We start from the raw sequence: 20,993 nt of genomic DNA, 5'->3' as shown, positions 1-20,993 counted from the left end.
GTCTAGAGGCTCTATCTGACCCTCCTGGCTGTCTTGCTGGCTGTGTTCCAGTGCCTTTCAGAATGAAATGGGACAACTCAATACAGAGTAATATGCAGAGGTATCTATCTTCCCCTCCCTGTCAAGTTGTTGATGCATTATGGACTTTTTTCATACTTTTGATTAGGAAACATGTAAGGAGGTGACTAGCAAAGACAGAATAGTGTTTGTGATGGGGCAGTGTGGTTTTATTGAGCGTAACAAGTTGTATTTTTGCTGGAACCTTGTATCCCTCTGTGGCTGTGCATGCTGGCAGTCTCCAAGACTGCAGTTCTCTCCTGAGATGTCGGAGTGCTCTGGTGTAAGAAGTTGAAATCCCTCATGCAAAAGAGAGCTCTGGGCACATCCACCATTGCAGCAGGTTCCAGAGTATGGAAGAGCTACATTAACCAAGATTAAAAAAACTCAGAAGTGCTAGGAGTTATATTGCACTACAGTAAAGTTATTAACATGATGACAACTTGTGCACAAGGGATTAAAGGGCATGAAAAATGGAAACAGATCCATCTGTTCTTGCCAAAAGGAGCCAGGGTAGAAAATCACAAGTTTCTTACTGTATTTAGTACACCAGTACTAGTTTTATTTCAGACCCAGTTGAGCTACAATAATAAAAGTATTTAAATGTATTTATATCAGTCAGGTGAGCAGATCGGATTTTGGATACATGTGTGAGATGAGCACATCCTGATCAGTTACTTTTGAGTAAGTCATTTATTACTCCATTGACTTAAACTGAATTTCTGTGGATTTAGCCACTGTAACTGAGATCATATTCAGTAAAAAAAAATGAAGCAAAACTCAGCTTGGTGTGAATGCTGATTTAAATTACTCTACTTGATCATTTATTGTAGGCACGCAGTTTGTGGTCACTGGGGTGGGGCCAAGCCTCATCCCCAATGGGTGCAGCTGTGAGCAGCAGGTGGGCAGCACTGACAGCAGTGAGCCATGGAGTGCCCATGGTACTGACCAACCACCAAAGGGAACAGAGGCCACTGGATTTTTGGATGAGGTTGGCTCCTTGCTGAATAAATACCAAAGAAACAGAACTAGAGTGGGGAACTTTGTATTTTTGTTGTTTACTGATGTTATAGCATTGTTGGCTAAATCCGGAGGTGTGTGTGAAGAGGAACAAGGCTCTGCTCAGGCAGCCAGTCCAACAGGGAACTCTGCAAAAGGCTACCCTATTAATTGCAAAATATATTGGTCTCCCTAGCAAGAGTAACAAGACTGATCAATCCTTCTCAGCAATGAAAAATCAGACAGTCTAAAATGTTAGTGTGGCAACAATGTATACTTTGGGACCTAAGAAGTGCAATGACAATAGCAGTAAAAATCCCCATTTATGGGGCACTTTATCAAACAAATGTCTCAGGGCACCACACAGTAAAAACATAAGAAAATGAAATCAAACAGAACTGTGGGCTTGATTGAAGGGAAGTAATTGATCATTTTTCCTAAAAGCATAATGAGAAAAACCAAAACTTTCATCTCTTGAGGTCTAACATAAAAGTTCAAAGCCTGTTTCAGATGTGCAGTGTTAACATTCTGAAGATGATTTTTTCGTTGCTGATTCCACATTTGTTCTGGCAGGGCATGGACTAGGGTGCCTAAAACACTAGATTGAAACTCATTTAGAGTGTGCTTACCACCTTCTAGTACAAAAGTTTATTCAAGGATTATAGAAAAATTACTTAAATTTGAAGAAAAGTACAAGAGATTAGCGGATATAATCTCTGATCCTTGGGATATTATCTCTCCTTTTTTTGGTATGCCAACATCTTTGTTTCAGATTCGTGCAGGTGCCTTTTCCATGTGACTGCACCAAGTGACAGACCAGGCCCTTTCTCAAGTTCCTTTCTGTTGATACTGGAACTCCCATCCTGCATCCAGCTGCATGATGCAATTATGTCTGCAAATGCTTTTTTCTGCCCTCTCAAAGTGCCAGAGTAGGCACTCCTCTTGGCAGATAGTTGAGGTGAAGATGCTTAAATATAGAAAATGTCATCACTAGTTATTTGTTCTGCTGCCCATGCTCATTTCTATGCTCAGTGTGATATCTATGTCAACTCTCATGTCCAATGAATAGTAATGTGGTCAATAAAGCTTTTCATCAATACTTTTTCTGATGTTCCCTACTCATTGATATTTCTCCCATGTTACTTCCAGTCATCTTTACTTGTATGAACCCAGACACTGCATAGAGAAGTTCCAGGCAAACAAAGAAGTCTGTGGAGTCTTCACCATTGAGGAGCTTCACAAACTGGCCAGCCCAAACTGCATTACCTCTTTTGTGTGAATTCTGTCTGAGCAGCACAGTTCAATGCTAGAAACTATTAAGCAGATTTAGAAAACAGACAACTATCCAGGTAAACAGTGCTTATGCCAGCTGAGAGCCCAGAAAAGGAAGCTGCTGGTCTGCACAAGGAGTACGTTCTTTTGTGAAGCAAGATAAAGCAAACATACATATTTTTAGAAAAGCCCAAAAATAGGTTTGACTTTGCCAAACTTGACAATAAATTTCACTTTTGTGTATTTTAGAGGCACTTGCAAAAGAGCAAATCTCTATTACTAGAGCTAATGACTAAACATGCTTTCTTTTTCTTATCCAGACAATTTAATCTCAAATCTATTAATATTTTTTCCCTGAAACGTTGTAAAATACACATTTTGTAAATGCTTGTATCTTTGGACAAGTTTTTAATACTCTTCTGTAAAAAAAGTGGTTGAATTTTATCTAGTTTGGCATCAATGGAAAACCAGAAAGAAACACATCCCTGAATGTGTTTTGCACAGGAGTTGCAAACATTCATTGAATTATTAAACATTCATTAGCATTTGTTAAATACTCTTGCTGGAATATTAGTCCTATCAAGAGGCACTGTGCTATGTGAGTGCAATTTTATCTCTAGATAGATTATAGATAATACAATAGCTTTTCATTGCGTTTCTCATCCAAATAGGTTAATACGAACAAACTTCTACTAACTTCAGTAACCTGTTCAGGGAAATTGCTTTTCAGATTTCTGGGCCCACGCTGTAGTTCTGCTTCACTATAAAAGTTTCAGAGAGGCTTGTTCAGGCTGACTGGTAGGGAGTGTTCAGGACAGTGGTGCAGCAGGTGTGATGAGTCAGGGTGCTCTCGGGTTTTGCTGGGGCAGGATGATCCTGAAGGAGCAGATCCTGGTCCACCTGGATGTCTCCTTTAGCTCAGCAATGCCAGATCCAGGACACTGATAAACAACAATCAGTTTTCATAGGCATAAGGTATCAACTATTGTAGAGATGATAACTTGCTTTATTTTTCTAATTTGCACCAGAAAAAAAATGAATTGTTTTCCTGAGGAAAAGAATATATAATAAGTTTCAGTTTAGCAAGGTTTGGCCTGGAGTAGAAACCCCACTCTAAACTTTGTCCTACTTTGTATTATTTTCTTATATGACTACAATTACTCTACCTTGTGGCTCCCAGGGTATAACCTTGTGGGACCAAAAAGGAAAAAAGACCATTTATACCCCATTGGGTTTGATGAAGTTGCAACAACCTGCAGTGTTCCTTTTTGGATTGCATCCATATGCTGCCATGGAGGTCATAATACTGATCTGACTGGTTGGAGAAAATAACAAAAATTTTCTCTCCAGAAACAAACAAACAAAATAAAAAAAGGATATTTCATATTTATTAGTTACATTTTCAGAGCTCTTTTTGTCTTGGGCTTGAAATAAACCATATGCATGCAGTGTCCTTTCTATTAATGGACAACTTAAATATAAAAGTGTCCAAGCACTTCCTGCCCCAAAAGAAACTGTCATGTGTTACAGTTTCAGCAATCTACATTTTGATAATTCTCTGCCTTGAAAGATAGAGGTCTTTTAATGACTGATTTTAATTTAAAAAGCCCCTTCTACTTATAACTTTATTAATGTTCTTTTTAAGTACATCTTTTTTGCAGTATAAGGTCTTTTTAATGACAATGAAACATATATACAATGTTTATGATCTGATTTAATGCTATTTTTAAATGAGAAAGTTATTAAAACATGAATCATGTTGCAGCTAATAAAAAATGAGAGGAATCACAGGAGCAAAGGCCCAGGCAGAAAGCTGTGGCTCTTTAATGTAGAAATATTTATTGTGAGATGCTATTAAATGGATCAGAGAGACTGACTTTTACTTCTTTACCAAGGCCTATGAGCAGATATGAGATTCAACCTCAGTGCACACGGCACACGTAACTCTACATTTGCATTGGAGACTTGCATGAAAACTATCTCAGAGTGCTTCAAGGAACTGAATAAAACAAATGCACTGCGAGACAATGAATGAGTTGCCAACTAGGAAATTGCTATTTGCAGGTGATAAAACCTTTGAAGAGAGGCTTTCTAAGCCGTGGGTGCTGTGATACATGGCCCAGCTGAGAGAGCAGCCAAACCTAGTCTGGGTTTGAAAGCCATGGGGACAGGCTCTGGGGCACGTGGCTGAAACAAGGAGGAGACAGGAATGAAAAGCTGAAGTGGCCAGAAGTACTTTGAACTCTCTCATAATTTCTGTATCTTTGGGAAATACGAGGAGGTGTCACCATATAGACAGTATGCACCAGTAGAGAAGAACCAATAAGGGGGAAGGAGGGGTGTGCACCGAGAGGGAAAAGATTTTTTTTTATTTTTTCACTCTAGGTCCATCAAAACCTGGCAGTCTGCAGTGATGGAAAAGATGCATAATATGATAAAGCTTGGTAACCAGCATGTGTGATTGAACAAACCAATGAAGAGATAATATTTGAAAGCTTTACAGCTTGGAAAGCTGTTAGCAAGCTGGTGTCCCCTTCATCATTTTTAATTTTACTTTTACTGCCCTTCATTTGCTTTGACGGGTTGATGTTGCCATGGTGCAGTTGAAATTCTCATAAAAGTGCTGTTACCCTTTCAAGATGGCTATTTTTTCCTAGGCTTTATACCACATTTTATAGTTATGTCAGAAGGTGTGCTTGGTTTATGAATTCTCCAAGCTCTGAGACTGCTCTAAAAACTCTAGGTTGCAGTCCAGGCTTGCGTTTTAATTTCTGTTATTTAACAACCACTACATCAGTGTATTATTTCCCCACATAATTAAAAAATTCATTTTAAATGCATCATTTTGTTAATATGGATGAAAAAAACCTTTCTGCTTTTCCCTCACCTTTTTGATCTGTAGTTTCTTTAACAATAACAATAGAAAGCATTTTTTTTTCTGACTAAAGCATTACTATCTCCTAGTTTTTAAATGATTTACCTGATTTAGGCAAATAATTCTAAAAGCTCTTTCTGCTCCTTGTGAAATGCCATACCCAGTGTTCACAGAGATATTCTCACACGTTCAGTGGAATTTGATTCATGTCAGATGTGAATTGGTCCCATGATGCTTCTGCAATCACAATTAATTTCCCCTTCACTCGCTCTGTGGCAATTCAAGTGAAAGATCTACAGAGAGAAACTCTTGTCAATGGTGTTGTGAGTTAAACTTTTTGCAAGATGGTTTTTAAAATGAGCATACACATACTGATAAACCTGAAAAATCTGTTAGTCATTGAGAACTGTCCTACATGACCCCTACTCAGTGTGAGCAACAGAGCAACTTCACAGCTGGGCTGGAACTTTGGGGTGGGAGAGGACAGAAAGGGCCAGAAGGAACTTTCCTTGACTTTACACTAAAGCCCAGAAAAATTGTTCAAGAAAGATACGCCTGCTAAGGGCAGTTCGTGAGATTCATTCATTAATTACCATTTCTGTTGTTTTTTGAAGAAAAAGAGACTTTAACAGGTACTCTGTAGCTGCCTTTCACAGCAATACTGCTGCTAAGGGAAGGAAGGAAGGAAAGCTTCAGATGCCACTCTCTTGAATTGTTATTTATTGCCTTCAGTTGAATCAGAAGCAAAATCAAAGCAAAACCAGAAGCTCTGATTTTGCTCTCTTCCAACAAGGCCTCCTGTAGGGTGCTGGGAAAGAGATGAAGAAATGTCATTAAAGGCAGCAGAAACTAATACAGAGATGAATGAAAGTTGCACCCAGACACAAATTTATAAAAACCAGGATTTTTGCTGAAACCTAGTTTGGTTGAATTTCTGGAACTAGCAGAAAATTAAATGAGCAAACAATGTTTAAATGTCAAATAAGAGTCAACAGGCAAACAGAATAAAGCACAAGGCTGGCTTACTACAGGTAGTATCAGATACACCAGCTCCTAGAAGTACCTTGCTGAAACATTGGTGTTGAGGACCAAAACTTGGATTTGATTTGATGACTTTTTAGGCAAAACCTAAATAAGATCTCAGGTGTTTATACCTCAGGAGACCTACACTGTACTTTGTGTAATCCAGCTTTAACAGCAAGAGCCATTATTAAAGCATTTCACATCTTTGCTTTTCTTTACTTCTGCTTCCCTTTTTTTACAGCATAGAGTGCTGTCATATTTGAATACTGTATTTTTGCCTAGCACAAGGACTGTTTCCTCACACTGGACTGACTTATATTCTTTAAGTAATAGAAGAACTTGGAGGGTTTTTCTGGATTTATTATGCACTCTAGTAGTTTCCTCAAAATTTGAATGATAACCTTTAAAACTCAGAATTTAAAAGGAAGATTGTCTTTTAAAAACAGAACATTAGAAAACTCCATCTAGGTATGTCAATCATCCAGGTACAGATTTGATAAGGTCATTTCAATAAGAAACTTATATTTGCTCTTGCATACACTTGTAATTTGGTGAGAAGTGAAAAGGAGGTGGGAAACAAATGTTTGGGACTTAAAGGTATTATTACAGCATGAAGTGGCTTTTTTTCTCCTAAGTTAATAGATTTGTTTCTGTCACTCTTGCCAGAGTCCTGTGCAGTTCTATATTGTTATTTTATTTCAGCTGAATGACACTTTAAATGTCATTGTAATCATGATGTGTCCTTAAAACTATATCATTTTGTTCTGGTCTCTTGTTAAATACTTTCCCCCTTAATTGCCTTTTCATTCAACCAGAAGACTTATAATGGCAACCACAGCACAGCTGAAAAACAATTCATTGTACCAGTCACAGGCTCTCATAATGGAGCACCTTAATAAGAGCAACTTCTGTACTTCTTGAAGGCACAAGATAAATTAGGTTCATAGTCCATTATTTGAACAAGGGTATCTGACTTATGGCAAATCTATCTGAAAGAGTATTGTAGAATTGTATTTTATCTTTAAGAAATGTGTTTTCTAAAAGTAAGATATTTGCTTCTGTTGCAGTAAAGGATTTAAACAGAAGAATTTCTCTCTAATGTTTGTTGAATCATACTAGAATGATGAGGTAGAACAGAGCCATACATCAAAGAACCAGGGTTAAAAACTGAGCATTGTATTTTATTTTGGGAGGGAAGGCTGGGCACAGAATGCCGAATGGTTTTGCCCAGAGCAGCTCCCTCTGCCTTATTTACCAAGCTGTATATACAATGGAGGAGGTGACAGCACCCTTAAACTTTTTCTACTGCCAAAATTTACGGATGTGCACATTTCCTTTTTCTTCTGTGAAGAACATCACGCTGGCAGAGCTGGGGACTGCATTTCTCTCACTCTGTAGAACTGCTAGAATATAAAGAAAAGCAGGACACTTGTTCAGTAGATTTTTCTGTAGATGCCCTATCAGTTTGTCCTCTTTGTCAAGCATAGAGAATGGGTGAAAAGAGAACTTTGTCTCTCTTCCAAAGCCTTTTTTTTGGCTTTGTCTTTTCCGTGCTGTGTGGTAACAGCTAACAAGTACCACAGGTAGTATTTTCTGTGGTGTCCATTTTCTAATGAGGAGTCTTCTAATTTAGGCATTGAAAGTAAGATAATAAGAATTCATTTTTTGTGTGCCTGTCAGGCATCATCAGACAACCACTGATGTTGGAATGACCTGGAAGGGGTTCAGACTTAAGGTTTAGCATCTGAGAAATGCTATAATGAACTGAAACTTCATTTACAACATCCTCTGGTTTTGGCTTAAATAGCGATCAGATTCAATTTTCTCAGGGAAACATGCATTTCTAATTTTTACAACAACCAAGAGGTCAGCCAATTCTTTATTAATATTTCTTGATCCATGGCTATATACACATATTTCATAAGGTTTGAAGAAATAAGTTACTCTTTGTATAAAACTTAAGGCATAAATGGAAAGGATATTTACTGTGATTTCTGATCCCATCTTACCAGCACCTTCATTCAGCTCCCTCAGTTTCATTGGGTGGCATGTGCAACTCCTATTTCTGGAGGAGGGATATGTCACATGGAACAAATAGATGAGGTTTCTGGTTAAAAAAGAAGTGTTTATTTAAAGTATGTAGCTAACCATTCTTGTTGTGTTATCTACTGCAGTTCTGTTTGCAGTGTTACTTTCTGAATACTGAGCCAACGACCAATGCTCCAAGCACTCAGTCTCCCTGGTCCTAGAGTGGAAGGCATTCTGTGGACTGACTGCACAGCCATTGAGCTAAAGTGGAGACAGGACCAAATCCAAGGTGAGTCAGTTTGCCATGGCTGCAATGGGTCTGCAACAAATAGGGTTTCTTGACTCGTAACAAAAGTTAAGTGTGGCCGTGCAGTTTCTCCCTGTCATGGATACAGATTACCTTCCTAACAGGTGGAGATAATGGACTGCTTGAGTCCTTCTGGTAAAGTAGCTTTGATTTAGAGTAGTGGCTGTGTGGTGTTGCAGGCATTTACTGTGATTATTGGAAATTCTGCAATAGAAATTAAGTCTGTCAAAACAGGAAGGCCAATAAAAGCCTTACAGCTGCTACTTCCAGCTGTTAAGGGTCCATAGCTGTTGGGTACCGTTTTCCTCTCTTTCCGAAATACTGGGCCAAGTGCTGAGCTGTTGTCACACCTGCTACATTGTGCTCTCTTTCCTTTGATTTGTAGACAGAATTCTGGCCCAAGAATCCCTAAGTGAAATTAGGAGGAGTGTGCATCCATGTGTAGGTACTGTTGTCAAAAGACATCTGATATTTAAAACTTTAGTTTGTGAAGCCATTTTGGGAACATACTTCCTGAGTTGTGAGCGCTCCTAAATATGCCAGAGTAGACAATTTCCAAAATGCAAGAAATATCTCCATAAAGATTACAGCCTAATATCCAGCACTTTGAGATATCTCAGTAGGAGTATGACTTTTATTAGACTTTTATTAAAGTTTACTTATGATGATAGAGAGTCTTTCCTTGATGTTCAAATATTAACACACTGCTTACAAATCTGAGTGTTTACTGTTACCTTTCAAGTAACCCCTTTCTCAGAAGGGATTAAGAGGCCCAGTGTTTTAACACAATTTCATATTTACAATTAAATGGATCTATGATATGATAGACATGACATAACTTCTGCAACTGAATATTTTACAATAGTAAACACAAAAAAATACCCAGTGTTGTGATTGGAATAGAGTTGATATCATTTCTGGGGAAAAAAAATTCTCTGGAGAAAAAAGTAATTTGTGTCAGTTTTCCTTCAAAAACTTTAAAAAAAAAAGCATTCAGTTTGCCATGTTAATGATATAGACCTTATCTTATGCTTTCATAGCATCCGGTTGACCTCAATTTTTAATCAAAATTTTTTACTTCTCTGAATTCCGGGACAGTAATTTTATTCTTAGCTTTTTCTCTTCAGTCACTACTGCATTTTGAGGTGTCCGTGCCTGTTTTTATATCCAAGGCTTCTGAAGATTGGAGTTTGGGGATCCTGGGAGTGTTTCTTGTGGAGATTTTTTCTTGGAAGAAATTTATCATGAATAGCTGGGTGGATTCTGGTGCAGCTGAAGTGTCGGATACCAAGGCAAATGACATTGCTTAAAAATGATGGCCATGAAATGCAAGTACATTGCAAATCACTCAGCTGCAGAGTCTTGGAATAAAAGCACTACAGAGCTGATGTATGGACTGATGTTGCCATTTAATGTGGTTTCCCAGCAAACCTTTCATAAAATTCATGACTGTAGCTGACCTCTGTTACTGTGTTCCTCTTAGGGAAAAAAAAAAAGGCTATAACCCAGCTCTCTACAGCAGTGCACTGAAAAGTGATGTGTGATGTGAAGCAAGGTGAGGGGAATCATGTTCACTTCACCACAGACACTAAAGGTGAGCCTGTAGTCAAGCAGTTGATTAAATGTCACAGCATATTCGACAGTCTTCCAGGCTGGCAAGGTTCTGTTCTGACCAGTTTCAAACTAAGAGCCTCATTCACATTTTCCACCAGCCTCAATCACATTTTCTACCAGCTTTACTCCATTGCCTGTGCTGCTTTAAAAATGTTGCCTCTGCAAAAGCAGAATCAGCCATCAGCTGCCAGCAGGTAAAACAGAGATTCTTTATGTTACAGTTACCACAAAATACAGACAAGACACTGCTTATAATCTTTTGCTCCTGTATTAGCTATAGTTATTTGGTTTTTGCTTTATGCATGGCTGTGAGTGCTGATTCTCCCCGAAATCAGCAATTCTGGCCTGTCCTAGAGAGTCTTGGCTTCTCATGTAAAAATTGGAGTACTGTTTTTTGCTTCCCCTATAGCTTACAGTCAAGGGACAGCTGCTGATGTATGTTAACTTGCCACAGCGACTGAAAGTATATGAGTACCCCAGCAGGTTGAATTTGGGCTAAAAGGTCTGTTTGGTTGACATGGTCATGTCTGAGCCACCTCCAGGGAGAGCAGAAAGTAGAGGTGGAGGAAAGTGTAATGAAAATGTGAAAAGAGGTAAAGAGTATCTATTTAGAAGGATGATGAGGGGATCATTTGTTTTCTTCCTCGCTCTGTGAAAAAATGTTGAATTAAAATCCACCTCTCCTTACAACTTCCTTGTCTTTCAACTTCCCACTCCTTCAAAGTACCTCTTCAAACTGTGAGAGCTGAGATGGTGAAGTCTTTCAAATGGGGGATTGATTCCATATTTTAGGAAGTGGAAAATGAACTGTTACTGTAAGTGTGCACTTCTGTCACTACTACCAGCTAAAGCCAATTCAGCCCTTCCATTCCCTCAGGTAAAATTAATAAGCAAATGTAGGCACAATGCTTTTGGCTGCTTGTGAATCTCTGCCTTTTTTTTGGTGAAAACTATTTGTGAATGCAAATTGAGGGCACTCAAATGCATGTCCAGATCACCTGTGTGGCTGTGATACCCACCTACCAGCAGAGCCCACCACACTCAATGTGCTCATCTGGGAGTGCTGTATTTGTCCTTAAAGGTCTGGGGCACTTGCTCTCTTGTTCCACCTCCACTCATCTCTTCCTGTGTGTTTGTGTGGGGGTGAGTCTGCACATAAATGAGAGAGGTGGAACTGGAAGGAGAGGCAAGAAAATGTTCTGTGATGATAAGTTAGTGATGCAGGGTTTGCCTCTTGGACAATGAGCCTGAATTTGTTTTAAATTAGGTAGCAAAACTGCAAAACTGTCCTCCCAGCAGGGATTTGATTGCATGTGGTGGCAGCTGCAAGTCAGAGCTTCCACAATTCCACCCAGCTTCTTGCCCAAACCAGCTGTATGTATAGTAATACAGTGCAGTAGTGTAAAAAAATTTACAATATAATTAATTTTTTTTATTCTGGTTCTCTCCAGACTATATAGTCCCTGCCTGTTATTTTATTTACTCCATAGCTATTCTTGTTTTGCTGTTATTTCCTTTAGATTGTAGCTCTAAGGTCAGTCTAAGGACAAGATGTTCCTTCCAGAGATGAGTTGTGAACAGTAACAAGCTGTGTAAATGCTTCTTTCTTCTGTGTCACTCTGAAAATGTAGCTTGGGGAAAAAAATAGTCTCCTTCAGCTCAGGATTTAGATCCTAAATTCAGATTTTGAGGTTGACATCACTCCTTTGATACCTCCAAGTAAATTACAACAGAGTAGTTACGAGGTGATCCAAAGCCATGCCTATGGAAGTTGTAGTTCTCCAGGCTGAGATTGATTTTTGTAGCCACTAAGATGTAGAGGACAGAATAAGTTGTTTTGTTTTGGGTTTTTTGAGGTTTTTTTCCTATTTCACTTGATAATTTTTTCAATAATTTCATGCCTTTTTTCTCTCTATTTTTAAAACACTCTTTTGATTCAAAAACAATGTTACATATCTTGCATCCTACTGGAATCATCTGTATATTGCTAGGACATTAATACAAGTGTAAGGGGAAAGGCTACCTTGCTCCATGAGGGCAGAGGATTTTAACATCAGACAGAACAATTGATTAATAGAAATGGAAAGAGTAGTTGTAGTAGCACACTCTGCTCCTCTATCTCTCTCTTCTTCTGGACAATATAAATGTGCTGGTGGTACTAAATGCCTTCATTCGTAAGTGAGTACAATAAAGATTAGTCTTTAATTATTTCTGGCATATGTCCTTTACATTCAAAGCCTGTAAATCGCAATGGGCAAAGGGTAATATGTCTTAACAGGTTACACCTCCCGAAGGATTTGTTGATTGACATCAAAATTGTTTCCCCTCCCTCTCTTCTGACTGACAGAATGACAGGTGTGAAGTGATGGCAGTGTGCTGTAATAATGTGTCAAAAGACCTTAAATCAAGACTAATGTGGCTTCAATGATAAGCTCCCAAACGTTTGTATGGCAGAAAATGGAACTGTAGGGCAGATTCATCTTGGGACTATTATATCTTTGCACTTTCGAAAAGTGCTTTTTCGTTAGGGTCCTCAGCTGATTACAGGGCAGAGGTTTGAGGAGTATTTCTTTTTACAAAGCCACCATAGGGAGAAAAGCATTTCTAAGCTTACTGCTATGACAAACTTACATCCAGTGGGTTTTTTTCCCAGCAATTTTAGTATATATGTAATCTAGAACCTGAAAGAAATAAAAAAAAATACTTGTTGCAGCAGCTAGTGGTGGTTGCTCCTTTGGACAAAATGCAACATTTATTGCTTGAGGAAACAGTAGAAAGGCAGTGAGCATAAATAATGGTGAATACACAGAGACACACTCTCTCATTTAAGCCACCTCTGATGTGCAGTTTGTGCAGAATTTTCTGACCAAGAGGGAAACTGGAAATGCTCTGCTGCTGCTCCAGCTTCCTGCTTTTGTATTTCTTCCTGCTGAAACATTATGAAAAAATTAGAATAGAAGGAAAGCCAACTGAGGCAAAAATGAAGTAAACAAACTTAAATAATGTAATAAATCAAATTGAAATCATAGAAAGTCTCTTAATTTTAAAACTGTAGGGCAGTTTAAGGAAAAATCAACGCCAAAAATTGCTGACTGACAGCAAAGTAATGGTCATGGCAAGTTTGAGAAATGTGCTCTACCCCTCTGTCTGAGCACAACTGGGAGCTGTTGCTGTCTATGCACGGAGAGAGAAGAGAACTGATTTCAACTGTTACACAGTAACATGAATGAAATTGGTGTTTGGGAGGGGAAGGAAAGGGTCTGTGGTCATGGACATAAATTAACACAAAAGTTACGAATTAATAAATTTTAGAAATTTTAGAAATTTTCTAGAAAATTAGTAGAAAAATACAAAATTAAGACATCATTAAAATTATTGCTTAAATAAGCTGGCTTTAAAGTACGAGTATTAATAAACATTCTAATTTCTTCAGAAAAAGCCAAACCGCAATTTCCTCCCTCTTATCCCAAAGCAAGGCCTGATGACTGAGCTGCCATTGAATATTTACAGAACAAGAAATAAATGTTGCTTGAAATTTGTTCCCTTGATGAAGAGGGCAGCAGCACCTGAGCAGTGTCAATCTCTCTGCAATCTCCTATCTACAGCTTTAAGATAAATAATTTAAAAAGAAAAACAAAACCAATGCAACAAAACACTGGAGAATCACTGCAGTTTTCAGTGCATTATATTTAGATGTACACAGTCTCTTCATGCCTCTGTAAACTTCCCCAGTCCATGAGGATTTTCAGTTTCATGGAAGCATTCTCCTAGCCCACAATCTAGAGGCAAAATCTGATTCACAGAACTGATTTTCAAGTTAGGCTGTTCCAAAATGCCTACAATCAGTAAATAACAAGGCCACCAGCACACAAAACAAAGCGCACAAATATTCAGTCAGTAACTTACACTATAGACCCATTCAATGGCAGTACACTGCTAATGGCTGCTAGGAAGTCTCCTTTTCACCATCCAAACAGGTCAAAATGTGGGGTTTGGGAAAATTTTCCTTTTCCATTTATTTCCCTTTCTTTATTTGTCTTCTTAACTGAGTATTCTAAGCATCTTTGTGGAATGGCAATAATAACTGAGAAAAATAAATCTGTTACAAAAATTGGTCTTGCTTTCTACCCAAAGAAGATTTTTTCCCTTTTTTTTTCCTTAGAGGTGAAGCTGAGAGCTGGTTATTTTGTTTGATTGTCTATTTTAATACATAAAGCACTGTGAAAACATACAGTGAAGTCTAAACCCTCCATCCAAGCAGCCATTGTAGGAAATGTTTCTGTTGGAAAAGATGGTAACATATGAAAATATTCCTAAATCTCATTTTTCCTCTGAAGCATTACTTAACCCTCAGGCAATAAATTTCACTGAACTCACTGAAGTGAGAAATGGACCTTTTTAATAAGGCTTTTAACTACACATCTTAATGAAACTTAAACAAATGGTGTCCCTGCCACTATGTTGGCTGCATGTGTGTTTATGTATACTATGTAAGCAGCATACATATTTTTCATATTTAGAGATTTACTGTTCTATGGTAATTTTCAAACAGCACTGGAAAATAAACAGACAATTCTTTCTTTTTAATAACTGCAGTTTGCCAGCTTTCTTCTTTACCTGAGTAATGACCACCAGGAGGGGCTTCACAGCAGCTTGTTTTGTTCCTAGATCCAGAAAAATATGTGCATTTGCCTACAAGGACAGTGTGCATTTTAAGGTACATTTTTCTTTATTTGACTCATGTGTTTCTTTCTTTCTTTAAAGACAAATCACATCTCTGACCTGTGACACTGGCTAACACGTGCTGTGGGCTGTGCAAAGGGAAATTTCCTACATCCAGGCATTCACTTTGCATAAGTTAAGGCTCCGCATACTACTCTTGTCCCCACTCCTTTCTAATTTTAGTGAATTTTGTGCTTTATAAAACAGGCCGTTGCAAATGTGAATAAATCTGTATGTCAGACCCACCCTCTTCCCCACAAATACAAATCTGAATATGAATGTCAGGACCCGTGCACATGCCTAGTTTCTGTAAGAGGCATTCTGCCTATCTGGAGAAGTGATTTGACTTCTCAGTATTGCATTAGACCACTGTCATTAACGACAGAGGTGTCATTTTGATGTGATCTGTGAGGCAGTGGAAGCTTTGAAGTTGAAAGATAGAACAGACATGGATAAATTGTGCTCGGAGTGTGCTGCTATTGCACCATTATTGCTGGCAATTATTTCCCCAAGTGACACATCTGATAGAAAGTCATCCGCCTCGCTATGGAAAGCAACCACAGCTCGCTGGAGCACGTGGTAGATCTGTGGATTTCAGAGTGTGAGAAGAAGCTCATTAGCTTTGGCCTGATCACTCTGCACCCGCCATGAGCTCTTTTGTGTCATTTCCCCCCCATCCTCATGTTTTCAGTTGGTTTCCTTTCCTGATCTAGCACTTGTGCTTTTCTGTTTTAATGTTTGGCCATTTGCTCTGTCTTCTCTTCTCCACTCCACTTTCTCCAACACATCTTTTCTTAATGATGTGCCAAATATGCTTTCTGCTTCTATTACCCTCTTCCTTAACAATTTTGAATAATGTTTATTTCTTTGTTGGTCTCATAAATTAGGGGGTTCAGAACTTTCTTTTAATCTGCAGAGCATGTGAAAGCTAACTGCTCCAAATAAACAATAGCAGATTCCATGTAATTATATTTCAGGTTAACTTTAAACATGGAGTAAAGGTTTGCTCCTTCAGCTATGCACCATGGGCTGAGTCTAAGAACAGAGGCATGGAAAATTATATGTATCATAAGTTTTGGAGATTCTTCCTATTTCTAAACGGAAAAATAACTTTGTTAAAACAAAAGCTCATGTTCTATGTTACTATTATTTCCCTGGATAGGTGAGCTGTAAAAGAAGGTGGCCTTAAGCCATTCCCCTTACCAAAATGTCTTTCATTGCAGTATATCAGAGCTGTTCTTCCATAAAGGCATGACAGAATACATGGCATAGATTCATTCCACTTAAACTGAAGTGTCTTGGTTACCCAGTTACATTGGTCTCCCTTCATAGACAATCAAGACTCACAATTGCCTTCAAAAGGCATTTTATGTTAAAGAGCTGCTGTTTGCTGGAAGGAACATGGTGCATGTGCTTACTGAGCATGCTAAAGGTATTATGAAATAAATATTCTCTGTGAGACCTGGACACAGCTATAGGTCACTGTCCAACAACATGGGCTTTACCAGGGTTCTGCTACTGTGTCTTGGGAATTTAAATCTTCAAAGTCTTACAGACAGTATTATTTTTGCTCTAAATTAATGTTCTCAATGTAATCCTGATAATTATGTCTTCACAGCATAGCCAAGAGACAGGTGATTAAACTGACTACAGAGTCTCTGTCCCACTCAGAATAGGCCTCCAGGTCAGAGGTGTATTAATGAGAGAACGGCTGGAGGATGATGAGCTGATCCTGCAGCCTCCAACAGCACTGAATGGACTACAAGGGCTCTGTAGAAAATAACTCCCAGCTAATAACTGCACAAATCATCCTGCAGAGCCAGCTGTTACCAGGACTGCAAGCATTCCTGTTGTTTGTTTTTGGAGGAGCCCTGTGTGCTTGTGTCAAAGCCCAGACCATGTACAAATTCCCCAGTGGTCACTGTGAAGACCACCATGATATTTTAAAGGTAAAGGAATCAAATTTACATCCGTTTCTTCCAGGACTCATATCCTGTGCCAGCAGAAGTGGGAGAGATACTGTTTTGTAGAGAGCTGCTCTGATCAGTATTCTTGATGTGTGTCCTAGTGGTAGGAAGTAGCAATAATCATAATAATATTAAAACTCCCATATACTACGAAGCTAAGTGTTAAAGGGGATAAAGCTAAGCATGGGTAGCTAGCTGGGTAGTACCAGCTACTATTTTCAGTAGTAAAGTATGTTATGTATGTTAGGCATGTCATACACTGACTGATCCCTTTCATTCTGAAAAGGACTTCCAGGTATATCTTGGGTATTTTTAGCACAAGTGGAAGAAAAACATAATGTAAAACAAGAATAGATTTTCCTATTGTTTATAGAGACAGTTTTGATTTCCTAGGAGTAAGCAGAGGGCATGAGGGTAATAATTGACTTGAAGAAAGAATGTGAATTAGAAAGGGCAATAATCCTTGGAGCTTGCCCTGCTGCTGGAAAGCAGTGGGTTTCCTTCTGGCCAGAGCAAAGTTTTCAGTGAGATTGGACACATCAAAGCAGGTTACAAAGACCAGACTGCTGGTTTCTTTAAAAAACACTCTGCAGATGTTTGAGCACACATTAACAGAACTATTTCTTAAAAGTCCAGCTACAACAAATTGAATCAAATAACTGCAAGCAGTTTCTTTGCTTGGTGCCCTGATCTTCCCTGCAAAGTATTTGGGCAGAGTCCCAAGTACGAGAAATACCTGCAAAACCTAGAAATGTATCCTTGCAGAAACTGATCCAACAGTGGAAAGAGGAATTCTAGTTCAACTGGTAAATGTAAAAGGGATTTCTTTGTCATACTTGCCATCCGTACAAATGACTGGGTTACCCAGCTACCCAAACTATATCTGTGTCCATACCCCCTCAGTAAAACTCTCCAGCTCAATTGCCCCGTGTAATAGTCTACTCACCTAATCACCTCTTATTTTTCTCCTTCCAGGTTTCCATGTCAGTGCATGAGTTTTTAAATAATTTGATAATTTTCATAACGTGCTTGGACTTGATTCTCTAACCTGTATTTCAGGAAGCAGTTCATCAGTGTGGGTGACTCCATGGTAGCCTCACCTGAAAACTTTCCAGGTTTCCTAAATTCCACTGTCTTGCCCATGTTTATTATAAGTTCATAGCAACTATGTCCATATGCAGAATGATGAAAGGGTGATTTATTTTTTATTATCTGACTAGAATATTGCTGAAGAAGCAAAGAGGCTTGTGTATTATGAAAAGACAGAACAGGGATGTCCGAGCATGTGCAGTGAGGGGGGATAAGAAATGAATTTTACAGCACCCTTCAGAAAGTCTATCATAAGGAAAACTTGTGTTTGAAACCTTCTCTTCCTCAGTGGGAAAATAATATATATGTGAAAATCATGGGTTTTCTTGGCTTCTAGTATCACAAGAGTTTTCTTGGAAGTAAAGGAACAGTCCTGCTTTCATTAATTCCAAAAAAGCTTTGCATTCAAGCTATTCACCTGGAGTGAAGGGCTACCTAATTCAGTCTGCACACATGGATTATGCATCCTACATGAAAGTCTTTGATCCATGAGAAAGCCAACATTTGTTGATCTGTTTTGCACTGTATCTTGCAATGAATGCTTTTGCATATATGTATTTTATTGTATCTGATGTTTAAAAAAGAATTTACTGGATAACACTTGAGTGAATAAACTGAAAGTTTCTCAAAAGTCAGTGGTTTCAAATGCAATAAAATATTTTACAAGTTGTTACTGTGGTTTGATTTCCAAGTCGCTGGGGAGAGCCTGAGAAGACAAAGATGTTGGAAAGAGGAGTTTCTTCTTCCAAGCAGGAAAAGAAAGTGGAAATTGAATATAAAGTTGTAAAAAAATTAAGAAGTGCTTTGGAGTGTTCATCTCACTCCAGCATCTCCATTGGGATACTTTGAACTCACTCTCCCACTGACTGTAAGATTTTTTTTTTACAGAAAGTGTCTGGTTACTGGACACTTGTGTCTCATTGGTGAAAAAAAATGGGAAAGTAAAACCTGGCAAACTAGACCCAGAGGTAGGTGAAAATTTTAGCATAATGAATGCTTTGAAAAAAGTGTATTAATCTGTGTTTTAAGAGCTGGAGCATGGAGGAAGGGGAGTGCTTTTTGGAGAGGTCAGTCAAGTACATACAGCCAGAAATCAAGCTCAGGGTCTTTGAGTGCCCTTACTTAGAAATAGGTCTGAATGTCTTCTGTCTTTGAAGAAAGAGAAAATTTACAGTCTTTTTTAAAATAGAATATTTTCCCTAGAGGCATCAGGTGGCAAAGGGCAGACTTGTGGGAAGTAAGGGAGGACTGAAAAGAGACTAATTTTTTTTTTTTTGTGAGTGTTTTTTTTCTTTGTTTTAGATTGTTGTTTTTGTGTTTGGTTTTTTTTTTTTGGGGGGGGCGCTTTTTTGGGAGATCAGTGATGTCAGCCTTAATGACAAGGTTATTTTTTTAGCAGAATGCCAGCCACATGCACACAATCTTACAGATTCCAAAAGGAGAGTGTTTTTTTCTTAAGCCTAAAACCATACAGTTGCACATAGGATGATACCTAACTTCCTGCAATGGAAACATAGTCCAAAACTTGCAGATAATTTTTAAATGTAATCATCATGAGAAAGTAGAAAATCTTGTGCTGTTTAGCGAAATTATCAATCCATCTTAAGTTGACCTATCAGAGCTAAAGGTGATATGAAATGGTCTGTTCAACCATGAAAAGTTGTTAAATTATACCAACTTTATCTGTATTTGACGACACAGCTGGTGTTAGTGTGCCATTTGTTGTGCAGAATTACTCATTTATAGCACCCACAGCATCCTCCATTTGCAGCTGATATTAATTACTGTTAGCCAGGAGTGTGATTCTGGAGTGTAAGCAAGAGAGAAAGTCGGTGGGGTTAGTCTTCAGTCAATGTATTAATAGCACTGGTTTCATGAATGCTGTAATATTTATGACTTGGTGATACAAGTTGCAAACTTTTCTAGAAGAGAAAAAAAAACCACAGCAATATCTCCTTCTTTTAGAACACAAATACATAAATTTTAATCTGAGAAAAATACAAAATGAAACAATGTACAAGTTATGTACAAACCCTTTTTACAGGACAATATATTTTTCACTGGATATTACATATGACAAAGTCAGGTAGATCATTTCTGAGCACCAGCATTTGTTCTCTCTCACCAACCCATGATGGTAAAAGTAAAGTGATGAAGTCATACTCCTTTTTCTTGATGAACTTTAAGATGCTAGCTGGTTCTCAGTGTACCCCTCACCATCTCCACTTCCAAACTATAACTAATGTAGACATGTGAAACAATCAGAAGATATTGTATATATGTATTTGCATGTGTGTGTTTTTTCCAAAGGAAGAAAGTGGTTTCATCAGTTTTGAACTCTACAGAAATGAGAAAGTTAAAGTAATACATTTTTTCCTTTTTTTTTTCTTTTTTTTTCTTTTTTTCTTACCAGAGGTTAGAGTATTTGCATTGGCTAAGCATGTGTGTCCCAAGCTATGGGACCATGGCAGAAGCAGAAATTTTTTAACTGCTTGACATAACTTCTGCTGACATTCTTGTTTGGTTCCTACTAGTTATCATCCAGTCAACAAAATGCTCATATGCCACAATTTTTTGTTTCTGAAAAATCTATGGGTTTTATTACATTTATTCAATTGCCTATATGCTGTGCTCTGGGTTGTTTGCTTTTTTTACTTTATAGAGATCTCCTCTAAAATGCATTGACTGAAGCAGTAAGAAACCTTGTCTCAACATCATAAAGGTTCTAATTAGATGCAGCATTACTGTTTAGCTTCCTAAGTTAGATATTGCTCTAAATTAGAACCAAAGTAAGAAAACAAATACCTTATATTTTATATTTTCTTCATTTTCCCTACTCCTTCTCCTTCTGGCAGCCACCAGCACCGCAGCACTGTGCAGAGCAGGAAGCTCAGAGCAGCATTCCTCACTGCTGGCTCCAGTGGAATGCCCCTGGTGGACAGAGCTGCCCAGCCTCAGCGTGGCTGCGCGCTCTGGAGCAGAGAGGACCTGTGCAGAATAGATGCATCACTGACAGAAATACAGCTCTGATAAACGCTGG

General features: G+C 38.3%; 2 long non-coding RNA genes across 2 annotated transcripts in view; both read left to right on the top strand.

Annotated features, from left to right (window-relative positions):
• Positions 1 to 8,544, top strand: part of LOC141729499 (uncharacterized) — a 41,546-nt gene extending 33,002 nt beyond the window's left edge. Inside the window, exon 2 of the long non-coding RNA XR_012581002.1 lies at positions 8,401 to 8,544. This is a non-coding gene — a long non-coding RNA (uncharacterized LOC141729499). The remainder of the gene's footprint in view (positions 1 to 8,400) is intronic.
• Positions 8,545 to 10,050: 1,506 nt separating this feature from the next.
• On the top strand, positions 10,051 to 18,933 carry LOC113460872 (uncharacterized). The gene is made up of 3 exons (XR_003382730.2): positions 10,051 to 10,155; positions 14,772 to 14,892; positions 16,516 to 18,933. It is a non-coding gene; the product is annotated as an uncharacterized LOC113460872 (long non-coding RNA).
• Positions 18,934 to 20,993: the final 2,060 nt, after the last annotated feature.

Source organism: Zonotrichia albicollis, chromosome 7, assembly GCF_047830755.1.
Source record: "Zonotrichia albicollis isolate bZonAlb1 chromosome 7, bZonAlb1.hap1, whole genome shotgun sequence".
NCBI lineage: Eukaryota > Metazoa > Chordata > Aves > Passeriformes > Passerellidae > Zonotrichia > Zonotrichia albicollis.
The sequence above is the reverse complement of the archived record's forward strand: the minus strand, read 5'-3'. Positions and strand labels throughout refer to the sequence as shown.